Below are 27277 nucleotides of genomic sequence, written 5' to 3'. Positions count from 1 at the left end.
AAAGACAAAGAAAACAAACTTATGGTTACCAAAGGGGAAAAGTGGGAGAGGGATAAATTAGGAGCTTGGGATTAACATATACATAATACAATATGTAAAATAGATAAATATCAAGGACCTACTGTATAGCACAAAGAACTATATTCAATATCTTGTAATAACCTGTAATGGAAAAGAATCTGAAACATAATATATATATGTAATATATACACAACTGAATCATTTTGCTGTACACCAGAAACTAACACAACATTGTAAATCAACTATACTTCAATTAAAAAAAATTTTTTTAAGTATATTCACATTGTTATACAGCAGTCACCACCGTCCATCTCCAGAACTTTTTCATCATCCCAAACCAAAACTCTGTACTCATTAGATAATACTCCCCATTCCTCTTCCTCACAGCTTTTGATAACCACTGTTCCACTTTCTACTTTCGTCTCTGTGAATTCGACTACTCTAGGTAGTTCATGTAAATGGAATAATACAGTATTTGTCTTTCTGTCTCTGATGTATTTTACTTAGCCTAATGTCTTCAAGGTTTATCCATGTTGTGGCATGTATCAGAATTTCATTCCTTTTTAAGGATGGATAATATTCCACCATATATATATATCACATTTCCTTTATCCATTCATCTGCTGGTGGACATTTAGGTTGTTTCTGCCTTTGGTTCTTGTGAATAATGCTGCTATGAATATGGATGTACAAATATCTTTTTAAGTCCCTGCTTTTAATTCTTTTGAGAATGAGAGAAAGCATTTAAAATTTCTGTAGTAGTCACACCTGATCTTTCTATAGTGTAAACTATAGAAGTTTACAGAGCATGTCAATATATTTATTGGATCCTATGAGGTACATAGGCAAGGAGGTAGATGGGGCTAGCACCTTCATTTGCTGAAGGTAAACTGAGACTCAAAGAGGTAACGGAGGAGCCTGGACTCAAATGCTTGCCTTCTAATCACAAGCCCAGCAATCTCTGTGAGGACAACACAATGTCTGCCTTATTAACTATTGTACCCCAGGTTCTATTGCAGCGCTGGTCATCACAGGGGCTCAACGAACATTTGTTGAATGAATACCCCTCCCCCTTGCCCCAGCAACCAATAGCACGAGTGCTGCATGGATACTCAAGGGAACACATTTGTTAGTGGTCCTTGGTTGAGGACCTGAGGGGGCCTTGAAGACCACTGTAGAATTCCTGAGGAAGACTGACTAGTCTCCTGAGTGAGTGAAGGAGGCCCACTTCACAGGTGGGTGATAACTGCATCCACTCCTTTGACCCCAACAGGCTCCACACTCCCTATTTCTGTGGTGAGTGTCATATGTGATTACTCGGAGGAGGGAAATGCTCCTGAACCTATGGAGTTGCACCAGGAGAAAACCTGGGCTAACTGAGGAATGAGAGCTTGAACAAGCTCTCTCTTGCCCTGTAGTTACCCCAGAGTTAACTGCAGGGTCATCCTACTTTGGTCATCTGGCTAGCCATGAATCATGGCCCAGAGGAAAAATGCAATCTTAGGAGTTTAATTAGTATTGCCATCATCTGATTTGGAAGAATATGCAATGAATATTTGTTATGGCAGAGTACAGAGGAAAAGACCATTGAAAGTGGGAGAGATGCTGTGTCTTCAGAAGTAACTGGAGGCTTCTCCCTCATTCCCAGACTCATTCATCATGAGAACTACACAGCTTCCGGCACTCACTCACTTTGATAAGTTTGTTGCTGAAAATGAACATCAGGAAAACTATTTCCCCAACAAAAGACATGTAACTCCTGCTGGACTCAACTCGGCCAAATGGCAGGCTCATAAACAGTAGATTTGCAAGAGCCTGGGAATACCCACAATCAAATATATCTTTGGGAGAATTTTTCCTATCAGCTGTGTTGAGCTTTGAGGGTAGAGCCTGTTATTTCTTGACTCTTGAAGAGGTCAATGACCTGTGTCAAAGTCCTGGTTTCAGAGCAGTAATCACAGAACTTCAGTTAAGCTATCTAGTACAAATAGTGACTTACCCAAGGTAACACACACAGCCAATTAGGGACTCTTTAGTTTTTCTTTTTCTCTATTTCTTTCTTTCTCTCTCTCTTTCTTCTTCTTTTTTTTTTTTTTTTTTTTTTACTTTGGAGGCAGAAGGGAATGGTGGCAGATCAAAACCAAGTCATATGAATTACATGTGTTTATTAAGAATGTATTGGGATGAGGAGACGTAGATGAATAAGCACTATGGCAGTGGTAACTGGACAAGGCCCTCCCACTGGACATCCCCCTTCCCCAACCCACTCCTCGAAAGTATCCTGGAAAGTTCACAGGTATGCTGTTGAATTCACATATCTGTGTTTCTTGAATTCCAGGAAATACTGGTATAGACAATTTGTAATTCATTGTATAATTACTGGAATTCATTGGATAATTACCAACAGTCCATGCTACTCTCCTCAGTTGAGACCTGGCCTGAGTAGTCACCAAGTCTGAACTTTTAGAGATGAACCTAAATCAATAAAGAGTAATGGAGAGTTACTGTCAGAGAGCATTTCAGTTAAAGGTTAAATGCCAATGTCCACGTGTATCGGTATTGGAGCACCACATGTATATTTAAAGTATTATACCAAAGTGTAACACATGCATTCTGCATTTGCAATATCTTATGCCTGTCATTTAAAGTTATTCCCAAAGTAAGTCATTTGGCTTTCTAACAAGGACATTCTTTTATTTTACAACATGCAATATATTTGTAGCGACTGTCATTTTTCTGAACTCAGTTCACCACCCTTGCAGGACGGAGAAGTACTGCCATCAATGCAAGAGGGGTGCCAAGGGCAGCCTGTCCCTCTGTGGGCTTGTGTGATGGAGGAGGGAAGGGGAGGGGAGATGGGGAGGGGGGATGGCCTAAACAGGTTCAGACAGCCATTGCTGGTCTCCATCAGGCATCTCCACCTGGAGGGCCATGGTCAAGTGTTGGGTTAGAAATTGTGATTTCAGGGAATTCCCTGGCAATCGAGTGGTTAGGACTCTGCGCTCTCACTGCTGAGGGCCCAGGTTTGATCCCTCGTTGGAGAACAAAGGTCCTGCAAGCCGAGCAGCGCGGCCAAAAAAAAAGAAAAGAGAAGAAATTGTGATTTCAGAGTGGTTCTAGGATCACCTTCTGATTGTTACCAAAAGTGAGGTCCAGCTGCTTGCCGCTCAGAAGCCAATACTCAAGAGGCCAGGTTGGTAGAAAGGAAAGTTTGCTTTATTTGGGAGGCCAGCAACCAGGGGAGAGGGCGGATTCACGTCCAAAGGCTGACTTTCCCCTGACAACCAGTGGAACAAGAGCTTTTAAAGGGGAGTTTCAGAGGTGTATAGGCAGCAGGAGGGGGCTACATGCAGAAACAGCACATTCAGGTCTGACAGGGATCTTGAAATTGGTCATGCAGTGGTCTGATCAGCATTATCTTGATTAAGTACAGCTAGTCTTTAGTTCCAGGATTGTGACATGATTTGCATTTACTTTAAAAGGGTCCCTCTGGCTGCTGTGTCAAGCTGGTATGGGAGCAAGGGTGGAGGCGGGAGACCAGGCAAGAGGCAGCGGCAGATGGTGGTTTGGAGCCGAGAGATGGCAGTGGAGGTGGTGAGAAGTGGTCAGAGTCTGGATAGAGTTTGAAAACAGAGTCAATTGGATTTGCTAATGGACTGGAACGCGTGGTCAAGGAGGACTAAGGTTTTGGTCCTGAGCAAAGGACATGCATTGAGAAACCTGCGGGAGGAGGAGGTGACGCATGTGTGTGTCATGCAGGAGTGGGAGGTGGGCCAGGACCCAGGAGTTTGTTTTTGTAAGTATTAGATTTGAGATGCCTGTTGGACATCCAAGTAGAGATCTCTCTGGAGTCTGGAGTGGTCCACACTGTAGATATAAATTTGGGACTTGTTAGCAAATAGATGGTGTTAACAACCATGAGACTGGATGAGACCAACTACGGGTATAGTTTAGAGAGAGATGAGGTCCAAGGACTGGGCCCTGGGGCACTATAATTTTTAGAAGTTGCAAAAACGGGAAGAAACCAGCTGGAGACTGAGGAGGAGCAGTGTCCTGGGAGCCAAGTGAAGAAGGCTGCTGAGAGCTCAAATAAGATGAGAATGGAGGGTTGACCATTGCATTCAGCAGCATAGAGGTCATCGGTGACAAGAGCGGTATGGTGGAGGGACGGGGCCAAGCCTGACTGGAGTGGGTTCAAGAAAGGTTGGGGGAGAGGCCATGTAGGTTGCCAGTGCAGACAGCTCTTTTTTTGTTTGTTTGTTTTTGCGGTACACGGGCCTCTCCCGTTGCGGGGCACAGGCTCCGGACGCGCAGGCTCAGCGGCCATGGCTCACGGGCCCAGCCGCTCCGCGGCATGTGGGATCTTCCCGGACCGGGGCACGAACCCGCATCCCCTGCATCGGCAGGCGGACTCTCAACCACTGCGCCACCAGGGAAGCCCCAGACAGCTCTTTTGAGGAATCATCCTGCAGTAGGGGAGCAGAGAAATGGGACAATAGCTGAAACGTGACAGCGATAAATGTTTGTTCGTTTCTTTAAGAAGAGAGAAATTGCTGCAGGTTTGTATGCTAATGGGAGTGGGAGGGAATAAGTTGTGGAGGAGTGACCTTGAGTAGCAGAGGGGGCCGATCTGGCACACAGGTGAGGGGCACCCTCGTTGGAGCAGGAAGGTCCACGGGAAGAAATGGGAGCGACCAGAGCTTGGGGGCACAGGCAGGCCAGTGGGTAGAGGGGCGAGGGGTAGGAGTAGGAGGCAAGGTCAGCGGCTGAGAGCAGGATGCCAGCAGAAGTGCTGAATGTTTGAGAAGAGAGAAAAAAAGTGCACAGTTGTCACTCAGCAACTAGGGGAGTGAATGGACCAGGGAGGTAAAGTCAGATCGCTGGGAAGCACCGAAGGCCCATTTGAAGTAAGTGGCTGTGAATATAAAGTGAGTGAAATTCATGAAATTTAAAGCGAATCAAAATTTAAACTCCAAACGTATTTTTTTAAACATAAAGTGAATTTAATGTAGAGTCATTTAAATTCTTTAATTCCATGATTCCTCTTTTCTGAAACCTACAGGATTCACTTTAACTCTAGCATTAAGTCCAAACTCCACACTTGGCTTTCCCTGTGTCACTCTCTCTACCCACCCAAGCTTACTGTCTACTATTAGCTCCTAACTCAGAGCCTGCCTTCTGCCTGGTCCGCCTCCTCCCTTTCCTCCAAATGCCTCGAATCTGTAAGTTCTGTTCACGCAGTTCCCTCTGCCTTTCCTTTACCTAAGCTGCATGTCCTCCGGGAGCTCTCAGATAGCCCCAGCTTTCCTTTCTCTGCATTTTCATTAGGCTCTGGGCTGCAGCATCCACTGATTGCTTTCTGAGTATTTTACCCGGAGACCCTTGTTTCCTTCATAGATTGAATGTGCTCGAGGTCAAGGGCAACTCTCCTAGCACTGGGCATCTATAAATATTTGATAATATGATCAAGGTGCAAAAAAGAAGGCAAGGCGAGTTGCTGAGCCCCAGGCAGGGCCCCTGACTTCCCTCTAGTGGACCCAGTAACATTCCGTTCCAGAACCCTACAGTATGTCTTTGCAAATGCCAATCAGCAACTGTTTAAAAAGGCACCCACATCAGAACGGCATATAATTCTCATTGGCTTCCCTCTTTCACAGCTTCTCAAGCGCCTGCCCTTGGATTTAAGTGGAGCTGGAGGCGCTGGAGGAGAGGCAGGTGGTGTTTGTGTTTCCTCAGTGACAGTCCCGAAGCTGGCAGAGAGGTGACCTGTACTGAGGCCTCTCTACCCCCTGGGTGGCATCCAGTTGAGCCCTGTGCAGCTATTAGAGGGATAATGGGATTCATTTCAGCAAGGACTGCCTGGCTGGGGACGAGCTTCTTTTAATTTTCAGTGTTAATAAACTTGTGGCTATTGCTTTTTTCACACCAATGTGCCTCACACCTCATTTCGCCCGCCCATTAGGCAATTACCAGCAGTGCCCCTGTTCCCAGCACCTCTTAAACACAGGGCAATTATGCTTATTTGGTGAATCATGATGAAACTTGGAGGAGGCAAATGCACTGGCGTAGAGCTTTCCTCCCGACTTCATCAGGTGTGCAATGGGCACATCCCTTTTCTGAAAAACGGGGCTGTGGTTACAACCTTCACCATAGCAGAAATGCAGGGACCATCCCCTCCTGGGTCCCCGACCTTGCTCCACCAGCACGCCATCTGGGCCAGCCCCTGCTGACCCAGGCCTCAGACCCCCAGCACTGGGCTGTGAAAACAGCCCATCCGGCTTGGGGAATGAGCAGCTAATGCTCTTCATTCATCTTGAAGTGGGAAGTTTTCAGTAGGTCTTGAGTGTGTATCGATGCATCGAGGGTAATGATCCCTTTATTTACAATGTTGTTTAATTCCTCACTTTTGTGCTCCTTGTGGGTCTGAGTGGATTTCTCATTTACCAGGTTACTCCGTGATTTTCCCAGCAGCTTAGACAACCCTTGTTTTTCCCCTTCCTGATCCTTCAAGTGATACCTAAGTGAAGCCAGCCTGACTTCCGACTCCATTTGCAAAATCTTCCTGGGTGTGAAGAATGGTTTCCTATGAGGGGACGGTGGCAGTGTGTGGACTGGGGCGGGGAGACGAGACATAGGTCTCACCCAGAGTGTAGTGCCTTCGCCCTCGGCCAGCATCGCAGCTCCCCCGCCCTCCAACAGTCTTTCTCTGCCCGACCTGGTTACATCCCAGTGTCATCCTGCTTGCCTCCAATGTCCCCAAGCCCCTACTTCCCACATGACAAGTTTCAGTAATCTTCAGTGAGGGACAGGCAGTGCATAGAAGTCCTATCAGAACAAGGCTGTTAGTGGTGGCGACATCACTTTAGTGGATTGCGACTTGTTACCCTTTTAAGAAATGGAGACTAGAACAGAATAGAAAATATCAGGGTGCATTGCACCTGGTGATGGTACGTATTGTTTCACTAAGGTTTGGTTTTGCTTTGTCCATTAAATGGTTATTAAATGGCTATTCCTTAGCAGGCAGTGGGGCTGAATTCTAGGAGCTGGTTTCAGTTGTATGTTTATATCTGTGTCCACTTGCAGCTATAGGTGTACTGGATCACAATATAAAATATATCTCCTACCGTAGATTGGTGTAGAAAGTCTTGGCAGATCCCTGATGGAGTTCCCAGCATCTATGCATCCCCAATCTACTTCTGGCTCCAAGGTTCTCTCCGGCCAACCCGAGGCTTGGATCCAGGATACAGTGCTCTTGTTGCCTAGTGCTTGCCCGGCAGAATTCAGTGTGGGGTTTTTACCTTTTTTTCTGCCTGAATCCCTGGAGGGAGGGGCTGGGGTCAGGCATTTTGAAGCACATGGCTCAGGGAGAACGTGTCAATGACTTAGGTGACAGAAACTCGGGCAGCACACCAGCAAATGAGGCTGGGCTTCAACCCTTTCTATAAGAAGAGTCTCTGTTTGGGTGACACATTTTCGCAGAAGGCTCACAAGAGCCCAGAGCCAGTGAGGTCCCTGTGGGGTAAGCTGGCCAGAATTTCTAAGAGCAACACTTTATGAAGACTGTTTGTAGGCCTTGGATAGTTTCAGATTGTCTCTATGGGATTGGCTACAACCACAAGTGGAAAAGCCATTAATTTAAAGAAACTTTTATTTTTCGGATTGCAAAAATTCTGAATTGGTAGGTGATTATGTGTGTGTAGGAGGGTGGTGGTCAGGGGACTTGGTGGGAGGGCTCCTCCGCACTGCTAGGCTGCATTTTTAGCAACGTGCCCCACCTTTTCTTCGGAATCTCTGCCATTCCAAGTGCTGGGCTTGCCATTGAGACTGAGTCTGTGATGATAGCTGGAGTTTGCCTCTGGGAGAACACTGGGGCACGATGGAGTGTGAAGGGATTGTGAGGGCCAGCCGTGCATGCAAAGAGGGCCTCAGCCTAGACTTTTGACGTCTCTTCAAACGAGGCTGTGGGTAGAGGTACAGGTGGTTTTCACACAACCTTGTTTCCTATTATAGGACAAAGCTACTGATAGAGCTTTATAAATTAATATCTTACAAATCATGTCATTATATTATGGACAGCACTATAACATTGCATTGTAGTTTTTGATGTTGCCAACTTGAGCTATTCAAATATCTACAATTTTTTGTGACTTTAGTTTTGTAATAGATTGAAGCCCATGAGGCGTTAGTTTGGTCGATTTGAGAAGATTGATCCAGGGCATACCTGAGTGTTGATCCCTGGGGATGCTAAGTGGCGGCTATTCTAGAAAAGTCATTTCATGCCACACTCTTCATCAGCTAAGGAAAGGTAAAAGCAGAATCTAATCCTGTTTACGGAGCACTTTGGACGCTTCCAGGGCAATACTGTTAACAGATGTTGGGCAACGTGTCCCCAAATGGCATCTTCACATAATATATGACAATGATCCAGGAAGAATGAAGCAGGGAGAGGGGTCTCAGGTCAAACACTGCCCAGCACTGCCACTCTGGAAAGCTCAGGAATTCTCCTTCCTTTTAGTTTACTTTTTTTTTTTTTAATTTTAAAAAGGGGCTTCTCTTCCCTTCCCTCCCCAGTAGCAAGAGTCATATATTCAGAAAACTTGGAAAACCAAAAATACAAAGAGCCAAAGAAAAATAATCACCTATAGTCCTTCCTGTTTCTCTCAGTCCCGCTACTCCGCCAAGCAAGTGGCCATGATGGCAGCACAGTATATGTCCTTCCAGATGGTTTTCTTTACCATTATAGAGACATGTAGATTGCAAGGGGAAACATTCCTTTTTTTCTCCTTGTGTTTTCACCTGGGACAATTAGATTGGAACTCCATCCCTAAAGAAGTATTAGGCAGAGTACTTCCGCCTTTCCCTCTGCTGCCTCACTTACTCCCCTACACTCATGGGAAGAGGAATTATTGGGGTGGGAAAGAGATAAGGGAAATTATTTAAGCATTCCCCTTCCACTCTGATATTCAAGGATTTCATATCAGCTTATCCTCAACACCTCTGGTGGCTTTCAGCTGGGCAGCCCCACTACCCTTGTTTGGGGGAGAATTTAGAAATATGTGGGGCAGGTTCTTTGTTGTCACACTGCTTGGGGGATAGTATGGTATCTAATGGGTGGGATTAGGGATGCTAACCACCTGCAATGTGTCAGACAGCCCTGCCCAACTTGCCTGTGGCCTGGGATTGAGAGGCACTTCCCAGGGATAGGCTTACAGGGCTGGCCCTTCCCTCGCAGGAAGGAGCTTAGTGGGTCAGGATAGTTCACAGAGGAAAAGAGTAGGAAGCCCACTTTGCCTTAGCTCTAAGCTACATTTTCCCAATCAGAACTCTTAGTAACAAAGCTGGTGTTTTACTCTTCATCTGTCTGACTCTTTAGTCCATTTGTCAGTTGGTTTCTAATTCTGAGCGAATGAGAGAAGTGTGATTAATAATCAAACTCCAACATAGACTTTTAATATAGCACCATTACACTATACATGTTGTTTTGTGCTTTGCTTTTTTTTATGTAGAAATAGATCACATTTTTTCATGGCAATAAATACTTTGTCTGCAGTATGACTTTTTAATGGCTGTATTACATCCCAACACTTAGATGTGCTACATTTTACCTAACAAATTATCTTCTTTTAGACATTTAGGCTGTTTCCATATATGTATATGAATAGTGCTGCAGTGAATGCCCTGATACTCTACATCTTAGCACACATTTCTGATTCTTTGTGATAAATTCTTAGAGTTGGAATTAAGGTATATGCATAACATTTAGACTTTTTGTTTTTAAAAACTGCTTTATTGAGATGTAATTGGCACACAATAAACTGCACATACTTAAAGTATACATTTTGAAAGTTTTGACATATATATGCACCAATGGAACCATCATCACAATCATGATAGTAAACATATCCATCACCTCAAAAGTTTCCTGTGACCCTTTGTAATCCCTCCCTCATGCCCTCGCCACCCTTTCCCCAGCCAACCACTGATCTGCTCTTTACCACTATAGTTTGGCTTTCCTGGAGTTTTATATAAATGGTATTATACTATATATACACTTTGTGTTCAGCGTACATTATTTTGAGATTCATCTGTGTCATTGAGTGTATCAGCAATTCATTCCTTTTTATTGCTGAGTAGTATCCCATCCTATGGATAGAGCACAATTTATTTATCCACTCACCTGTTGATGTATATTTGGGTTGTTTCCAGTTTGGGGCTATAGGCATACCTTGGAGATATTGCAGGTTTGGTTCCAGGTCACTGCAATAAAGTGAATATCGGGATAAAGTGAGTCACACGAATTTTTTTGTTTCCCAATGCATATAAAAGTTATGTTTACACTTTGCTGGAGTCTATTAAGTGTGCAATAGTATTATGTCTAAAAAAACAATGTACATACCTTATTTAAAAAATACTTTAGTGCTAAAAAAAAAATGCTATCATCTGAGCCTTCAGCGAGTCGTAAGTTTTTTTGTAATAGTAACATCAAAGATGACTGATCACAGATCACCATAGCAAATATAATAATAAAGAAAAAGTTTGAAATATTGTGATAATTACCAAAATGTGAGACACGGAGACACGAAGTCCGCAAATGCTGTTGGGAAAGTGGCGCTGATAGATTTGTTTGACACAGGATTGCCACAAGCCTTAAATTTGTAAAAGACGCAATATCTGCAAAGTGCAATAACGCAAAGCACAATAGAATGAGCTTTGCCTGTATTACAAATAAAGATGCGACGAGCATTTGTGCCCAAGACTATGTAGACCTCAGGTTTCATTTCTCTTGGGTAAATACCTAGAAGTGCATTGGCTGGGTCATATGGTGGGTGTCCGGTTTAACTTTTGTAGAGACTGCCACACTGTTTGATAAAGTGGTGGTACCCTATTAAGACTTTCAATATTTAGCTTAAAATAATGTAAGTGAATTTGAATTAGTTTTAATTGCGCTGAGAATAGGAGCATAAGATCATGGGACAGTGGAGCTAGAAGGAACTTGGTATTATAATCCATTTTTTTGCTTTACTGAAGAGGAAACAATGGTCCAGAAAGGTTAAGTGACTTTTACAAGGGCTTTCAGCTCACAGGGTAGTCTCTCGACTCTTTTATAAGACCCTGCAATTTGGGAGAAATTCTACTAGTTATGTTGCAAGTTCTTAGCACGGCCTTGTGTTAGGACTGCCAAGGGCACAAATGTTCAAACTAGGCCTCGATTTGCATGTGATATGTAACTTTGGGCATGAAACATCTTTTGAAATTGGGGGAATTTTTCAGGGGATGGAGTAAAGAGCATCGAAAGGGTAATGAGAGTATAATCTACAGGAAATCATCTCTGACCACTCACAGCATCAACTGCAGTTCAACAAGCAGGTAAACTAAAAACGTGCGCTCATCAGTAATACTTGGTGCATGGAGGAGATCCACCTGTTTTCTAAACTAACTGATGCGCCCAAAGATTAAGGCTACAGAGCGATCCATTAAAAATGAAGAAAGCAGCGTGCCGAGTACCCAGCCCCTTTAGCTCACCTTTCCAGCTCCCACCTCTTATTATCATATTCATAAACATTGTCCCTAATCAGTCTACCAGAGTAAAGTTAACAAGTATATGTGTGCACTGTCTTGAAATTGTTTTGCTAGCCTAAGAAGCTGTCAGGGTGTTGAGAAGGCTGCCGCTTTAACCAGATTTCATCTCTGTGTGTCACTGCTCATGTCAGAGTAAAAATGCACTCAGACATTAAGAGTTGTCCTGCTTTCATCAAGAGCGCCAGTCTGCCTGAGCGTCGTTCCACTTGGTTAAGCTTGTTATTTAAATTGTTAAAATTGAGACATCGGCAGTAAATTTCAGAGAAGATATAACAATTATTAGATACAAGCTGGGCTCTTGTACTTGAGAATATACCATGCCCTCCATCCACCAGCAGAATTAGCCACAAAGAGTTTACATCGGTTGCTTTAAGAAGTGTGCCCTAGAGTACTTGGATGGCATTAACTCACAGCCCATCCCCACCTAGATCATATTTCCAACTTTAAGATAGATTTGGTACCAGTCAACAGAGTGGTGGAGCATTCCAGGGGACCCCCTTTTAATGCCTGTAACTCTTGAAGAGCTGAGTGAGGATTCCCAAAGCTGCCTTCTGGCTATGAGTTTTGTGTTTAGGTGACTTTATATACCGGGCAGGGGAGCCACAATCCAGAACGATGGCCCTTTGAGCGTGAGGAGAAGGAAAAGCTGGGAGGCTCTCGGAGTGACATTGTGCTATTATTCAGTCATCCCACTGAAATCCTAGAGGAGCACTTGACCTTGTGGTGACTGTGCCCCGTGCCACAATCTGATTTTGCCAAGACAAAGGCTAAGGGGAAGAGCTAAGTGTGAATGAAGCTTGGAATCTTCAGACGGATCATCAGAGTTCCTCTGATCCATCTTACCCAACCTCTCTTTCAGTGAAGGAACCCCAATAAGTACATGCTTATTTAATAGTTGATTCATTAGACTTTGGGTCAACACAAATCCCAAGGTTGGCTGTTGTTGTTGTTTAACGCAAATGACTCTCAAGCCAGATCTCCCCTAATCTGCACTTGTGAAAAAGATTGCTTGGACCCAACTGTTGGACTTGACATTTAGTTATGCTAAATTTCATCATATTGATTTTGGTCCTTTATTTCTATTAATGAAATATTTAAAAATTCTGATTCTGACATTTAATGCATCAGATTTGTATAATTTTTAAATTTCTACATTTTTGTCCAAAGCATAGAGAAATAAGAGAAGTTTTAGAGCTGAAAGAAGGCTTGGACATCATCAATCCAATGCTCTCACTTTAAAAACCAATAAACCAAGAACTAAAGGAGTTAAATAACGGTCTCAAAGTCAGACATCTAGAGAGTGGCCTTAAACCATGGGTACTCTTTGAGTATATGTTGTCTTGTTATTTGAAAAATTTACCTCACTGTAAATGAGGTAAATTCCTCACTTTATCCATAAGGCCACTCTAGGAAGCTTTGTAAACATACTTTTTAGAATCAGAAGCTGGTCTAGGTATTTCTCTCCACATCATTCCACTACCCTTAGGCATCACCTCAGATCCTTTTGCCTGAACTATCTCCCAGCCCTTGGCCACTTGTTTTGCCTGGGTTGCCACAGTGACTGTCTTTTATGGACGTAACCAGCAGTGCCTGCCTCATGCCTGTCCATGAGCTGCCCTGTGGACACTGCTGCATGATACTACTTGGAACAGCAATCAGCATCTTTGCAACGTGGAAATACAGGGGTGTGTTCATCAGGGTATTCAAGAGAAACAACCAGTGGGATATGGGTGTGAGTGTGTGTGTGTGTGAGATAAACAAATTGGCTCATCTGATCATGGAGGCTGGCGAGTCCAAAATCTCTGTGTGGGCTCAAGACCCAGGAGAGCTGACGGTGCAGTTCCAGTCTGAAGGCCAGCAGGCTGTTACTGATTTAAATGTTAGTCGCATTCAAAAACACTCTCCAACTTGGGAATTCCCTGGCGGTCCAGTGGTTAGGACTCAGGGCTCTCACTGCTGAGGGCCCAGGTTCAACCCCTGGTCTGGGAACTAAGATCACACAAGCCGTGTGACCAAAAAAAACGAAACAAAACTACTCTCCAAGTTGATACATTAAATTACTCTTCACATGCGGTTAATACCCTGGGAAACAGAACTTTGACTACTGAGGTGCAGGAGTCAATGGATAAATTATTCTTCCTGACCCAGCCCCAGCAGACTGCCTGGGATGCAGTCATTCACATGGCCTCTCTGAAGACTATCTGTTCCACTGAGCGGTTAGTTGTGCATGTACTTCAGTGGAGCCCAGCTTGATATCTCATCTCCTTCCCTGACTTACTCCCCTTTCCCTCACTTTTGCTTTCCTGGGATTGCACCTCCTAGCAAAGTCTCAGCACACAAGCTTTTGCCTCAGACTCCATTTTTCTAGGACCCTGGGCTACTATACCTTCTTATCAACTAGTAAACCCCTCTCTAAACTGATTAAAGCCACAAGTCTGTTGTACAAAACATGCCCTCTCCCTAACTTTGTATCTTGGGCAAATTTCAAGAACCTCTTACTCACTGCAAAGCTTCAGTTGATTCTTTTTGATCAGTTAAAGACCTGTTGTAGATTATATACAAGCTTCGATGTCAGGAATTATTATTACTTACCACTTGTGCTTAGAATCTGAACTGTAACTTCATCCGCTTGACTCACACAGCCTAAATCAATCCTCTCTGTCTAGACAAAGCAATTTAACTTCTTGGTAATTCACCAATTACAGAGCACTTATTTATTGGAGAATTCATAAGTTCAGGACATGGTGAAGGGTATGAAGAATAAAAGATATGACTTCTGCTCTCAAATTATTTACAGTCTACCAAGAATTTTTGCTTTTTGTTCCCTCCAAATTGAAAGTATACTCACCAGGTCAGACATGTGAAATATTTTTATAAATGTCTTTTGACCAAGATGTTTCCAAATTCAAATGATTCTGTCGGAGCTATTGAAAATCTTGGTGGTGATGAGCCAGCAGGTACAAAACAGGTTCAGAGACTGGAGAGGAAGAGATGCAGTAGCTGGTGCCAGTGAAAGATCACGGGCGGGTTGAAGTTAGCCTTTTCCTCTCGTTGCTTACTGACATTTTGAAGGGACTTGAAGGCGTTAGATCCGCAGATGCTACAAAACCAGCAAGCAGTCCACAGACAATGACGGCTCTGAAATATACAGAATAACTATTTTTTAGTGGTAGATTTATTATCCAAATTAAAACATGTTTAAGCCAGTGTTATGATTCAGTTGCATTCTCCAAAGCACATGTAGACTTATAAGATGGAGGAGAAATCTGATGGCTAAAATTAGGCTATGGAACTTTCCGGTATCTGCCTTGTATCTGGCTACCGGAGAGGAACAGATAATACAAGTTAATAACATAATTGATAGTTGGTGAAAAGTCTTTGTCTTCTTATTACCCCATTTCAGCTTTAGATACGTATCTTAGCCATTTTGTACTTTTTACCCTATTCCTACATCTGTCCAAAAAAAAAAAAAAAAGAAAATTAAAAGATGCAGATAGACTCTCTTGAAATAAAGGACTAGACAGAAAACCTTTATGAACAATGTATTTCCTGTATGATAGAGTGCTACTGTGAAAAATTACTATAAGATCTAATATCTTCAAAAACATGCCCTTGCTCTGTTACGCCTTTCGATAATTGGTCTTGACCTTTACTCAGGCAAAACTCCCACTGACTTTCAATTGATTGAGCTTATTTGAGTTGAATCAGATCAGCTACAAATGGCCCCCTCTCTATTCTGCATTCTGATTGTGTGAAGCGGTGTGTCATAATGTGGCAATGATATGTATTGGCAATCTTCTACCGTTGATTAATTGCTGGGAAAGTGATTTCTTTATAATTGTACTAGAACGCTTTTGGTGCCTGACATCATAGGGGCTTGGGCACACTGGCTCAGAAGGGCCCTGAGAAGCTGACTCAATATTCCCATCCCACCTGGAAATGATCCCAAGTCTTTGAAAATAAAAGTAGCAGTTACCATTTCTTGAGTGCTGACTTGTGCCAGGCACCGTGTAAAACATTTGCGTGCACTGCCTCATCGCCTGTCATCTTCACCAGAGCCCTGTGAAGTGGGTGCTCTAAGCAGGTGTTTCGGTCCCATGTGGAGGCGCTGGAGACCACTTCCAGCTCAGCGCCCTAGCACTTTGTGTTTCCTCTGTCCTCCATGAGGGGAGCAGCTTTGTCTGAATTAGTTATCACTCTAGCTCTAGCGTCCAGGACAGTGACCAGCACTTCACAGATGCTCAGCTACTATTGGCTGAATGATCACAAAGCCAGGTTAGTTGAGTAAGCCTGTGGCTTTGATACCCAGTGGGTGTGAAGGCTGGGCAGGGTCTCCCCTCAGAAGAGGGCAAAGGTGCTAAGGAGGGCGTGCGTGGGGCTTGGTCGGGGATAGAGACGCGCCTCCAGCATTGCTTACTTTTTCTGTGTTTGCCTCCTGCCTTGCTCTCTTATTTTTCCTCCACGCTTAGTCCAAACTCAACCCACACCTTGCAAGCATTTTCTTGCCTTAGAGCAGAAATACTTCCCCCTGGGCCGTGGGAGATGTTGAAACCAACTTCGGGTGTCTCATGACTGATGGGTACCAGTATTGCTTTGCAGGATAACCGCGAACACTGGACAGTCCAGGAAATCCAAGGAGACAGCTAACCAAAAGGACGTCAGCACCTTGAAGGCTGGACCGAGGCGGGGGTGTGCTTGACAGAGATGTCCACTGACCGCACAACTTGAAAGGTGACGCGGCTCATTATCAGGCAGTTTTCTTGGTGAGAAGTGACTAGACCCTAATGCTTCAGTGTGAGCACACTGGCTTGGGACAGTTGGTTGGTCCTAACTAAGTATGAAACCAGATATGAGACAAAATGCCAAGATGTGGGAGGGAAATTGAAAAGGCCCCTTGCAGCTGCAGGGTCTGCTCGCTCTGCATTCCTGCAGGTGCACAGCAGGGCTCCAGCGTCTAAGACCCCCACTCCCACCCCGTAAGCACATCACACTCGTCCTCCAGGTTCAAAACGCATCCTCACAGCCTTTCAAAGCACCTGACATCCTTTCAAGTTAGCTGCTACAAAGGCAAATGCAAACAGCGTGTTTGGGGGCATTCTGTCAGTCAGCCCTCAATCTGTATGTTCTTCCAGACACTCCCTTTCCTGCCTGATTTATTTCATATTAAAAGGGCTGTCAATCTGTATCACAGGAACAGGCTGAGAAAAAGTGAGTGATGTTTGCCGAGTGGGATTTTTGTTGTTGTTTGTTATTGTTAAAATTAATGGTCTCCTTCTCTCCGGCCACACTCCTGACTCACCCTCCATGACTCCCTTAGGACTGACTTGCCTTTCTCTGCAGGTATCTGCACATCAGAGGTATGAATTGCACGTACCAGATGCATTTACATTAGAAACGTATTTTGTGAGGCTGTGGCAGACCCTTTTTTATTATCCATCAAATATATCTCTTTTTACCATCTGATGGCTTGGCAACAGGACCGTTCTTCTTTCAAACAAAATAAATGTGCCTGCAACGTGGCAGAATATTCAGCATTGAAGAGGCTTTGCCCTGGTTAATGCACATTGCATTCTGTGGACATTACGACAGGACACTAAGTATGCAATAGGCAGTTCTGGGTGGGAGTGCTTTATGGGACCAGCTGCATTATTGTTGTATGTTATGATATTGATTATTGCCTTCTCCTGTCACTTAGGCCAGCTTTTCTTACTTTTATCTGCTATTTTGGCCTGTAAATAGAATTGCTCCATCATTCTGTACTATTAATTTCTCACCAATCCTGAAGGTGCCTGATTCTTAGAGAACCAATCAGAGCCATCTTCACCTGCCATGTGAAAAACTCCCAAATTACCAAGAAACCAGAAGTCAGATTGTTTTCCAGGCACAGGGTCTATTTTGAACATGTGTGAAAATGACTGCGGAGCTTGTTGAAAAACAAACTCCTAGGTCCCAACCCCAGAAATGCAGAAGGTGTGGGGCTGGGCCCGGGAACCTGCATTTTAAGTAATTGCTCAGGTGATGCGTGGAAAAAGCTGGGGGTGGGGGTGGGGTCAGGTGGGAATGATCAGGGGTTGTCAGGGAGCTGGCAGGAGGCCCTGGACTCTGTCCCAGACATTTGCTTGTGATGCAGCTGACCCAGGCTCCACCTCCTCCCTGCAGCCCTCCCCCAGGCTCCACCTCTTCCAGCTCTGCTCTCAAGTATTTCAGAGAAGCACATAACCACTTAGGAGAAAGGCCCAAATCTGAAATGATACTAAGGCTGCTCTCTCTTTTCCAAAAGAATTAGGCATATAATACAATTTTGTGATGAAGAGGTGGGAAGGAGAGGAGAGGAAGAAGAAAAATACTCTAGAATAGAAATATATGCTAAACTACTGCTCAGGAACAAAGCCCTGCAGAGGCCCTAGGAAAATGCTGCTTCAAGGAAGCAGCAGACCTCCTTCCTGGAGGATATGTCACTGGGAGACACCTGGGGCATCCAGGGAGGGTCAGGTGTGAGAAGATGCTGCTCGGCAAGGGATGCAGCACCACAAATCTGCTTTTGCTCTCAGCTAACACTTGCTGAAAGGCGGCCTCTGAAGAGGATGGGGCAGATCTGTGAGGACCCACTGGGACTTAGGAAGAAAACTCATGGAACACCTGCAGTAAAATAATTATATTAAAAACAAAAATAATAAAGACTCAAATTCATCAACTCCTAATTATTTTACTATTATCTGTGCTATTGAGGTTATTTACGTCTGTTGGATCTGTCTGGCAGAAATGCTATGCAGTGGTGGGCTACTCTGTGTCTTACCCCAGTTCTGCATTCAGTAATATCATCTTGGCAGCTTGAAACTGACCATGGTAGGTGTATTTACACCATGGAAATCAGCAAATACTGCAGATCAGCACTTGGTTTATTGTTTCATGGACTATCTAGACTTAAGAAAGGGTTGGAGAAAAAATTAATAATGCAGATTACACTTATAGGTGTGCTGTGTCTATAGCTGTTACATCGTGACTACCACAAAACTTTGAGGAACTATTCTTCCGGTATTCGAAAGCCATTATCTGATTGAGCAAAGAAGTCACTCGTGTCATTAACGAACGAATATAGTGCTGACATATGTCTTCGTTTTCCACTTCTGTCCTACTCATTAATGTAAATGAAAATATCAACCACTGTTTGTGCCAGAACTACACTTCATTCATCACTTGCAACCCAGGATGGTGACGGACACAAGAGTTCATGAAAAATTGGCAAAGCCTCTGAGTACGTGGAATTATAAGTTTTCCTCATTTTATTTTTATTTGTAAATTATGTGCTATGCATCCTTCAAATCAGTAAAATTTCCAATAAACCCATGCACACGTATATATACGCAGCCTCCCCTCACACCCCTTCCCCCTTTGCTGAGAGCTGGTTGTTAAAATTTACTAGCAAATCACTGCCTTAATCACATGAACACATATAAACTAGTGAATTCTTCCTTGGGAACCCCAAGGAAGGAGCAAATTTATTCAGAGGCAGTCTTATCTCATCTACTAGATAATGTGTTTCTTGAGTAAAGAGCCCATCTCTGATTCAGTCCTTTATCTGCTGTTTCGCCTAATGCAGAACCTGTATTCAGCAAGTGCTCGTAAATACTGAACTAATAGTATACAGTTATCCCTTGGTATCCACGGGGGATTTGTTCCAAGAGCCCCCCTCAGACACCAAAATCTGAAGATGCTCAAGTCCCTTATATAAAATGATGTAGGGCAGTGAGTACAGTTGGTCCTCTGTATCCGTGGGTACAGAAGACCACCTGCATCTCAACACAGGCATGCCAGCTAACGGTGAGTTGCATAAAATACCCACAGCAGGAGTAAAACACAGGAGGACCAGAAAATAGGACAAAGAAATGTAGACTCTGTGGTCCATGATAATTTGGGACTAGCAGTTAGGATAAACCTGCTCTTTTAAATATTTGCAAGAAGCTTTCGGATAATTTACACTTGGGATGGTAGCTGAGCTTGGCTCTCCATCCCTCAACCATCTTCTCTGCTTCCGGCACAATCATTGAAAGCCACCTTGTTTTGGGTGTTTTTGGTCCCGCTCTGCTGGGCCACAGGGAAGACTGCAGCTGGAATGAAGAAGGAGGGGGGAGAGGAGCCAGGGGAGGGTGAGGTTATGTTAGTTATGTTAGTGCACTCGATGTTCTTGCTAGGTGCCCGGGACTGCGCTGCATGTTCGGTATTTTAAAATAGTATTGTACATAAACCTCACGACTAGCCTTGTGAAGCCATATTGTCACACCATTTTACTTTTATTTTTTTTTAACATCTTTATTGGGGTATAATTGCTTTACAATGGTGTGTTAGTTTCTGCTTTATAACAAAGTGAATCAGTTATACATATACATATGTTCCCATATCTCTTCCCTACCATTTTACTTTTAAGAGAACTGAGGCTTAGCGAGGTGGAATAACCTAACCAGTGGGTAGCAGAACTGGGATGCCCACCCCGCAGGCCTGGTTCCGGAGGCTGTGACAGCCAGCCTGCCTCCTAACGGAATGTAGCCTCACAATAATACAGGACTTTCTTTTCTCATGCCTCCTGGTATCCTGGCCATGGGTAATGTTGGGGTTATATTTCGGTGTTTATGAATCTGCCCCAAGAGGACACATGGGCTTTTTTTGTTTTGGTAGTGTCATGAGTCACTGGCACACTGGGAACTTCTCTGGAGCGAGAGAGGTTGCTACAGGGCTCTGCTGCTCTGGAGATGACTTAACGGCTCCTGGGCTGGGAATTTTCTTGGATTCTTTCATGGAGGTCAAGGCCTGGGCCTTGGAGGAGGAGGGAGTCATGAGGAAGTCCGTCCGTTGCATGCCAAGCTTGTCCTTAAAGCGTACGCCTCAAGTGGCTTGTTCCACTGTTTAACAATCTTTACTTCCAAGAATTACTAATTTACATCTGCCCTGAATTTCTCACCAAATTTTAGTACATTTCCCATGTTGAGGGTGCCCTGTTATCAGAGAACTCACAAAGCAGTAGTCCTTGGGGATTTTGTGGATCCTGGGTTCTGAGAAGTTCTCACGTGTGTAAGCATAGAAATGTCGTGTTCTCAGAGGACTCTGCAAGACTTCTGGCACCAAAGTTTTCACTCAAGCCAGGCCAGAAAGGACTGGCATGTGAGTGGCTCGCCATGTGAATGAGTGGTCGCTTCTCACCACACCGGTCTAATTGCAGTGTATTTCCTAATTCTGCACCGATTCCTGTGATATTTGCTGCAATGGCATGCCTTACGATGAACTCATTTGGCATTAATGTGAATGTAATGTGCTGTTCTGTAGGAGTTTCGCTGTAATTGAGCATTCATTAATGTCCATTTATTGTAAAGCGTTACAGAAAACACTTTATCGCCCACAAATTGCCAAACTGATTTCCCCCTGTGTGTGTATATATGTTATGTGTGCCGTTTAATGAGGTCCTTGTGAACTCGGGAACCCTAGTAAATATAAGCTTCATATAAAGTCCCAGATCATAAATCAAGCAACTATTGCAAATGACCTTACTGTCTAAAGGTCAAATGCGCTGGGTCCCATCAAAGGACTTTGATCTTTTGTAGGGTCCAAAGACATCCCAACACTGTATCGCAATGGCCTCATTTCAAGGGTCCCCTCAGCATGTGCATTTGCTGCGCTCTACTGGGAGCTCCCAAATTCCCTCGGTTGGCCATTTGTTACTTTTCTGTCCCGACAGCTCCTCACAGGGGCAGCCACAGTCACCTCTACTGTTCACGGGAATTTTCTTCTGTGACATTTCTGAGTACTAGGTGAACCAGGGCAGTTTGAACCCATCCCACTTAGAAGCTAAACTCCTGTCGCAATAGTTTCAGCTAGATTTAAGATCAAAGGCAGAGGTAAAAGTCAGTGTAGCAATGCAAAGCATTAATCTCCTATGTCAGTTGTGTTCACTGTTGCTTTTTAAAAAACATTTCAATAGCTTGACATGTTATTCATTTATATGCAATCAGAAGAATTTACTTTGCTTCATGCCACACATTGACCAAATGCATCATTGCAAGACTCTCTCGCTTGCTTGCTCTCTCTTTTTTCTTTTTTCCTTTTGTTTTTTTTTTGGTGGGTACGCGGCCCTCTCACAGCTGTGGCCTCTCCCACTGCGGAGCACAGGCTCCAGACGCGCAGGCTCAGCGGCCATGGCTCACGGGCCCAGCCGCTCCGCGGCATGTGGGATCCTCCCGGACCGGGGCATGAACCCATGTCCCCTGCACCGGCCGGCGGACTCTCAACCACTGCGCCACCAGGGAAGCCTTCTTTTTTCTTTTTTTAACAAAGGTCATCTCTGTACTAAAAATAATCCCAACAAAATAAATGCTACACACCACACCCCTCACTCTTCTTTCTCCTTTTGATACCATCTTCTCTGTGATGTAACTGAGTGATTTTGCAGCAGAAAGCTCCAAAAATTAAACCTGAGCTTTCCAAATAGCTTCCTAATAACCATTGCCCAAATCAATGGGGCTCCATGAATATTTTGACACAGTTTAAATGGGTTTGTATCCTCACCACTGAGATCTGGTGATTTAGCCTGTCAGGCTGCAAATGTGGAAATATCACCTCTCACTGAGCAAAGTCCAATATCTCATTAGAAATGAAAATAGAAGAGAAGGGAAGCACAAATGCTGTCAGTGGCGGTGAGGAAAGAAATTAAACCTCCGGAGGCCTGTATATCTTATACAAAAGATTATGCACTGCCAGGCTATATAAATCATGCCAGGGCTCTGGGGCTGCAATGGACTAGAAAATAAAAAACCATAAAAGTGTCATATTGAAATACAGTCACTGAGAATTCTTTTATGATGAGTCTAAATTCGCCTGACATTCTCGCAAATTCAGGGGCCTGCTTGGGTTGTTTATACCCGGCCTTTCTCTGTCAGTCACGAAGTCCCAGTTTCCACAGCAAATTATTCTAAACAGGGCTTATTATCAAGGCATAAAAAAGTTAAAACACAGATGGCTGGAGAGTTCCTGTTTAATTTAAATGCCCTGTGGCCCACATCAATGTGAGTCTGTCTTGTCCTAGATTTACTATCAATAAGTTGGCTGCACTTATTAGATGGCAGAGCCCTAAGATGTTGGTGGGGAGTATTTCAAATAGAATTAACATGAAGAGATGCAGAGCACTATCCTATCATCTGTGAAATATGGAGAAGGGCAAGCCGTACATAAGCAGGTATGACCACTCGTACCTGGGTCTACATGGGCCAGCGTGCCCGCACCAGGAAGGAGAGGAATTATACCTGTTACAGGAATTCATTACAGACACAGGCTTAATTACCAGTGGCATTTTCTGCCTGGAATCAAAAAAAAAATTTTTTTTTAATACATGATCAGCATAATACAAGCAAAAGGTGATCCAGATTTTCAGAGCAAATAAAGGAGATTTGGGCCCAGAGAACCAAGCAGGGTATATAGGAGCATTTTATGTGGGATGACACACTGCCAGTTTGTGAAAATAAGGGCCGGCTCTCTCCTCAGCTGATTTATCTTTCAGCCTTGCTCGTACAGCAGCCAGTCGGCTGGCAGAATTTGCTGGGTTTTTATTGTGCTCAGGACACTGCAGTGAGTGACTGGGAAGGTTGAAAAGACGCAGAGAAACCTCTGTCCTGGAGGCGAACTGTTGGGGCCCAGGGGATCTGAGCTGGGCACGGAGATGAATAGGATGCTGGATGCATCAAAAGTTGCCATTTAATGTCGCTTTTATGTGAAAGGTGCAGGGTGGCAATAGGAGAACTGGGGCTTCTTAACCACCAGCAGAGCTGGGCTGGAGCCAGACAGACCTGGGTTCAAGTCTTAACTTTGCTTTTTCCTGTGTGTGTGTCTGTGAGTCCGTGGCTAATTCTTTGCTTTCTCTGATCTTTGATTTCTCTAAGTAAAGAGAGAACAACCTGATCTGCCTCAGAGGGCACTTGTGAGAATAAAATGAAAGAATAAACGCAGGGACCTAGCATGGTGCCAGGCACAATGGAAGCCCTCGGTAACCGTGTGGTGAGCTAGTCTAACACCTGTCAGTTACGGAGAACTTTTCTGATCCACCGAAGTAACCAGTTAAACATCCACTTGGAACGAGGAACTGCAGTTCCTTGTGCCCTTAGAGCAGCATTGCTCAGTCTCCTTGTGGATGCCTGGGAATGGTCCACCCACCTGTACCCCAAGTCAAACGCCTCCCCCTTCCCTCCCCACACAAGGGTTATCTCCTTTCGGAAGTGACAGCACATCTTAACATGTGAGAGAGACCACATCGAGAGGAGGCGGCTAACTCCAGTCATGTGGCCCGACCTGCTGCCATCACTAACAGTTACTAGGTGCCTCTGCTGGACCTCCTCTGGGACCCTCCTAGGATGTCCGGTCCCATCTGGAGAAATCCCAGTTTAAATAGGCCTCATGGCGATGAACCTCTGAAGATGTCGAGGGTTCCACCCTGCTACTGGTACTGGTGTCCAGCGTGAACTATTTCCTCTTCATCCCTGACACTGGGCACTACAAAATGTCCAGCAGAACATGGCACACCAGTTCCCCATGCCGGGTGGGGGGGACTCCAGCTCCATGGAGGATAGCAAAGACCATCAAACTGCCCGCCACCAGGAAGAGAGGGCCAAACACTTCTGCCCACTGCATCTTGGTACCAGTTGCCAAGGAAAACACAACACAGCGCGGCAGTGAATGGAACAACGCTTTTACTCACGTAGAGAGAGAGAAGGGAAGGAGCAAAATTAGCTCCAGTGGTGTGCATGGGTCCCTCACGGCTATCAAGGCCAGCAGGTGCCCCCGGCAGTGATACAGGGCAGCTGGCCTACGCGCATCCACTCCTGCTGCAGCTGAAGGACTCTGACCCCATTTCCGTGGAGTCTGAAATACTAAAGCTGATGGCCATTCAGTACAGGCTTAAGCAGAACAAAGAAACTCATTGAGCCTAAAACAGGAAAAGATAATTCCACACAAGGTGACAAGCCCAGCACGGGCTGTGCGGCTCTCTCTCTCAGTAAGGCAGTGTCCTGGGCCCAAGGTCCATTCTCACGTGGCTGAGCAAGGGTCGAAGACTGTGGACACAAGTCTGCCTTTCGCCACAAAACTATGCTGGGCTGCTCCCTACCTGAGTCAGACGCATTTAACGAGAAGATGTGGAAGGAGAAACACTCCAGGCTCTGCTGTGTTTCCCGAGAAGAACAAAGTGAACGAAATCAAGGTCATCGGTTGTGACCGTGCTTATCACTCACCTTCTCGGTCTGACTTTCAGGGAAGGCAGACCAAAGAGGAAGTCTAAGACCTGGGCGGCTTCTCTTCATGCTGGCTTCTCAGGCCTGGCACCAGAAGTTCCAGCTCCACTTAAACTTTTCCCTGGATGTAAGGAAGGCAAGCAATTCAGCAAATGCTCAGCTAACTGTGGGCAACCAAAGGCTCCTGAGACTTCTCTTATAAAGTTCACCCCAGTTCATGCCTCCAAAAGTCCTTGCCTCTCTGGAAAGTCAGCTTCCCTCAGGACTTGTAACTTGGCTTTGGTCAAGTAACTTTAAAATTGAATGCTATATCTCAAGATTGATAACCCAGTTAGGCATCAAGACCACATTTGTTTCCTGCCCAGCACTTTTGCAGTGGAGGAGGGATGCATGCAGAAGGCTGGAGAGGAATACCAAGGTTTCTGTGGGTGTTCTGGTCCCCAGCCAACCCCGTACACGCACACACACATGCTATGCTTCCTGGCTCTCACCTTCTATTCCAGCCACCAGGCCTCTGGTTCATTGCTCTGAGGAACGGCCTGGAAAGCAGGCCCCACAGTTTCTCCATGTTGTTACCACATGGGAGGGACTGGAGAACAAGGCACTAGTGGGTTTACTCTTGCGGTGGAAGCTCTGTCCCGATCCTCCTCCAAGACTGAGGTATCATCGTATTCCCACTCCCCCACCCCATGAGCTCTCCCTGCTGGTGACTTACAGCTGAATCCCTGCATCCAATGACTGGCAGTGTTGGGGGATGGAGGCCCAACCCTCTTGCCACAGCTGGGCCAACTCTGAAGGGCCGTCCCAGCTCCTGTTGGGCTGGCCAAGTCCTCTGTTGTGACTGTGACACAGTGCAACTTTCTCTTCTGCCCAGCTCTGCTTCCCTCATGCCCACACAGGTGTGGTTCCCACTGTCCAATAAACCTCTTGCCCACAAACTCATCTTAGAGTCCGCTTCCCCACAAACCTGATCTGTGACAACTCCAAAGTTCCCTGGGAGGAGGAATTCCTGGTGAGCAGCAAGGGAAGGAAGAATTCTGGAATGTGATAGGGAGAATACGCAAGGACAACCATCAAGAGTGATATAAATTCAATATTCAGACCTTATACCAACTTCCCCTCCCTCTTTCCTAGGTGAGTGTGGGGAGAATATAGCTATGGGTGGGATTGCAATAAAGTGTATGCTAAGGAGGCGATTGAGCCATATTTCTTCTCCTGGAATGCCATCACAGTTTGAAAAGACCGTATCTGTCAAATCCTAAAGCCTTTAATACATCTTAGGCAAGTTTCCACGTTTTGGGGAAGACTAAATATGAGCCTGTGGGGAAGTACGAGGGCTGGTTTATGAGTAGGTGGTTAAGAGATCACCTAATATACGTGATTGGAATTATAAATTTATTTATTTATGGCTGCGTTGGGTCTTCATTGCTGCATGTGGGATTTCTTTAGTTGCGTCGAGTGGGGGCTGCTCTTTGTTGCGGTGTATGGACTTCTCATTGTGGTGGCTTCTCTTGTTGCGGAGCGTGGGCTCTAGGTGCATGAGGTTCAGTAGTTGTGGCACGCGGGCTCAGTAGTTGTGGCTCGCAGGCTCTAGAACGCAGGCTCAGTAGTTGTGGTGCACGGGCTTAGTTGCTCAGTGGCATGCGGGATCTTCCTCGACCAGGGCTCGAACCCACATCCCCTGCATTGGCAGGTGGGTTCTTAACCACTGCACCACTAGGGAAGCCCGGTGATTGGAATTAAATGGTACAATTTTCTTGCATTATGTCTAAATTCCAATAGCCTTCTGGTATTTGAGTTTTGAAAAATGAATAATCTGTTATAAGTATGCAAAATAGATTTATAAGTTAATAATTATCAACTATTACTTCTCAGCTATCTTGGAGCAAGACAAGTGCTTAGAGAGGGGTTGGGATGTGGGTATGTGGGTACCAGAGGCCCTGTAAGATGAAGTGGGAGGGAACAAAGAGGGGCTATGCTTGCCTTATAATTTCTTGGCTATTATGGTAATATGAGTTAAAACAAGTGTTTCCCAAAATGTGATGCTCATAACCCTGGTGGAACCAAAAGGGATCTTAGGTGGTGTAAGAGAAAAATATTTACAATGTTCATCATTATGAATTGATAGTTACAGTTACCTCTTATTTTTGGCAAGTGTTTCTGGTCTTCTATTTATAGGTAGTGATATAAACTTTTCTTTTAAAATTACTTAAGTTCAAAACAAATCTATTTAAATAAAATATTTACTAATATAAGTGGCCTGCAGATATTGTAAAAATAAGTCATCACAATGGTGGTTTGTGAATATTGAAAGTTTAGATGTAAGACCTGTTGGTTCAAGGTACTAAAGAGAATTAGAGAAAAAAGATTATCCAGAACATTCTGAGAACTCAGCAAATATTAAATAAAAT

General features: G+C 44.6%; 1 long non-coding RNA gene across 1 annotated transcript in view; it reads left to right on the top strand.

Moving 5' to 3' along the window:
- Window positions 1-19718, top strand: part of LOC113618309 (uncharacterized) — an 84374-nt gene extending 64656 nt beyond the window's left edge. The window contains exon 3 of the long non-coding RNA XR_003431966.1: window positions 16201-19718. This is a non-coding gene — a long non-coding RNA (uncharacterized LOC113618309). The remainder of the gene's footprint in view (window positions 1-16200) is intronic.
- Window positions 19719-27277: the final 7559 nt, after the last annotated feature.

The sequence above is a fragment of the Aethalodelphis obliquidens genome, unplaced genomic scaffold (assembly GCF_003676395.1).
Source record: "Aethalodelphis obliquidens isolate GAN/ISIS:26980383/991018 unplaced genomic scaffold, ASM367639v1 scaffold5, whole genome shotgun sequence".
NCBI lineage: Eukaryota > Metazoa > Chordata > Mammalia > Artiodactyla > Delphinidae > Aethalodelphis > Aethalodelphis obliquidens.
The sequence above is the reverse complement of the archived record's forward strand: the minus strand, read 5'-3'. Positions and strand labels throughout refer to the sequence as shown.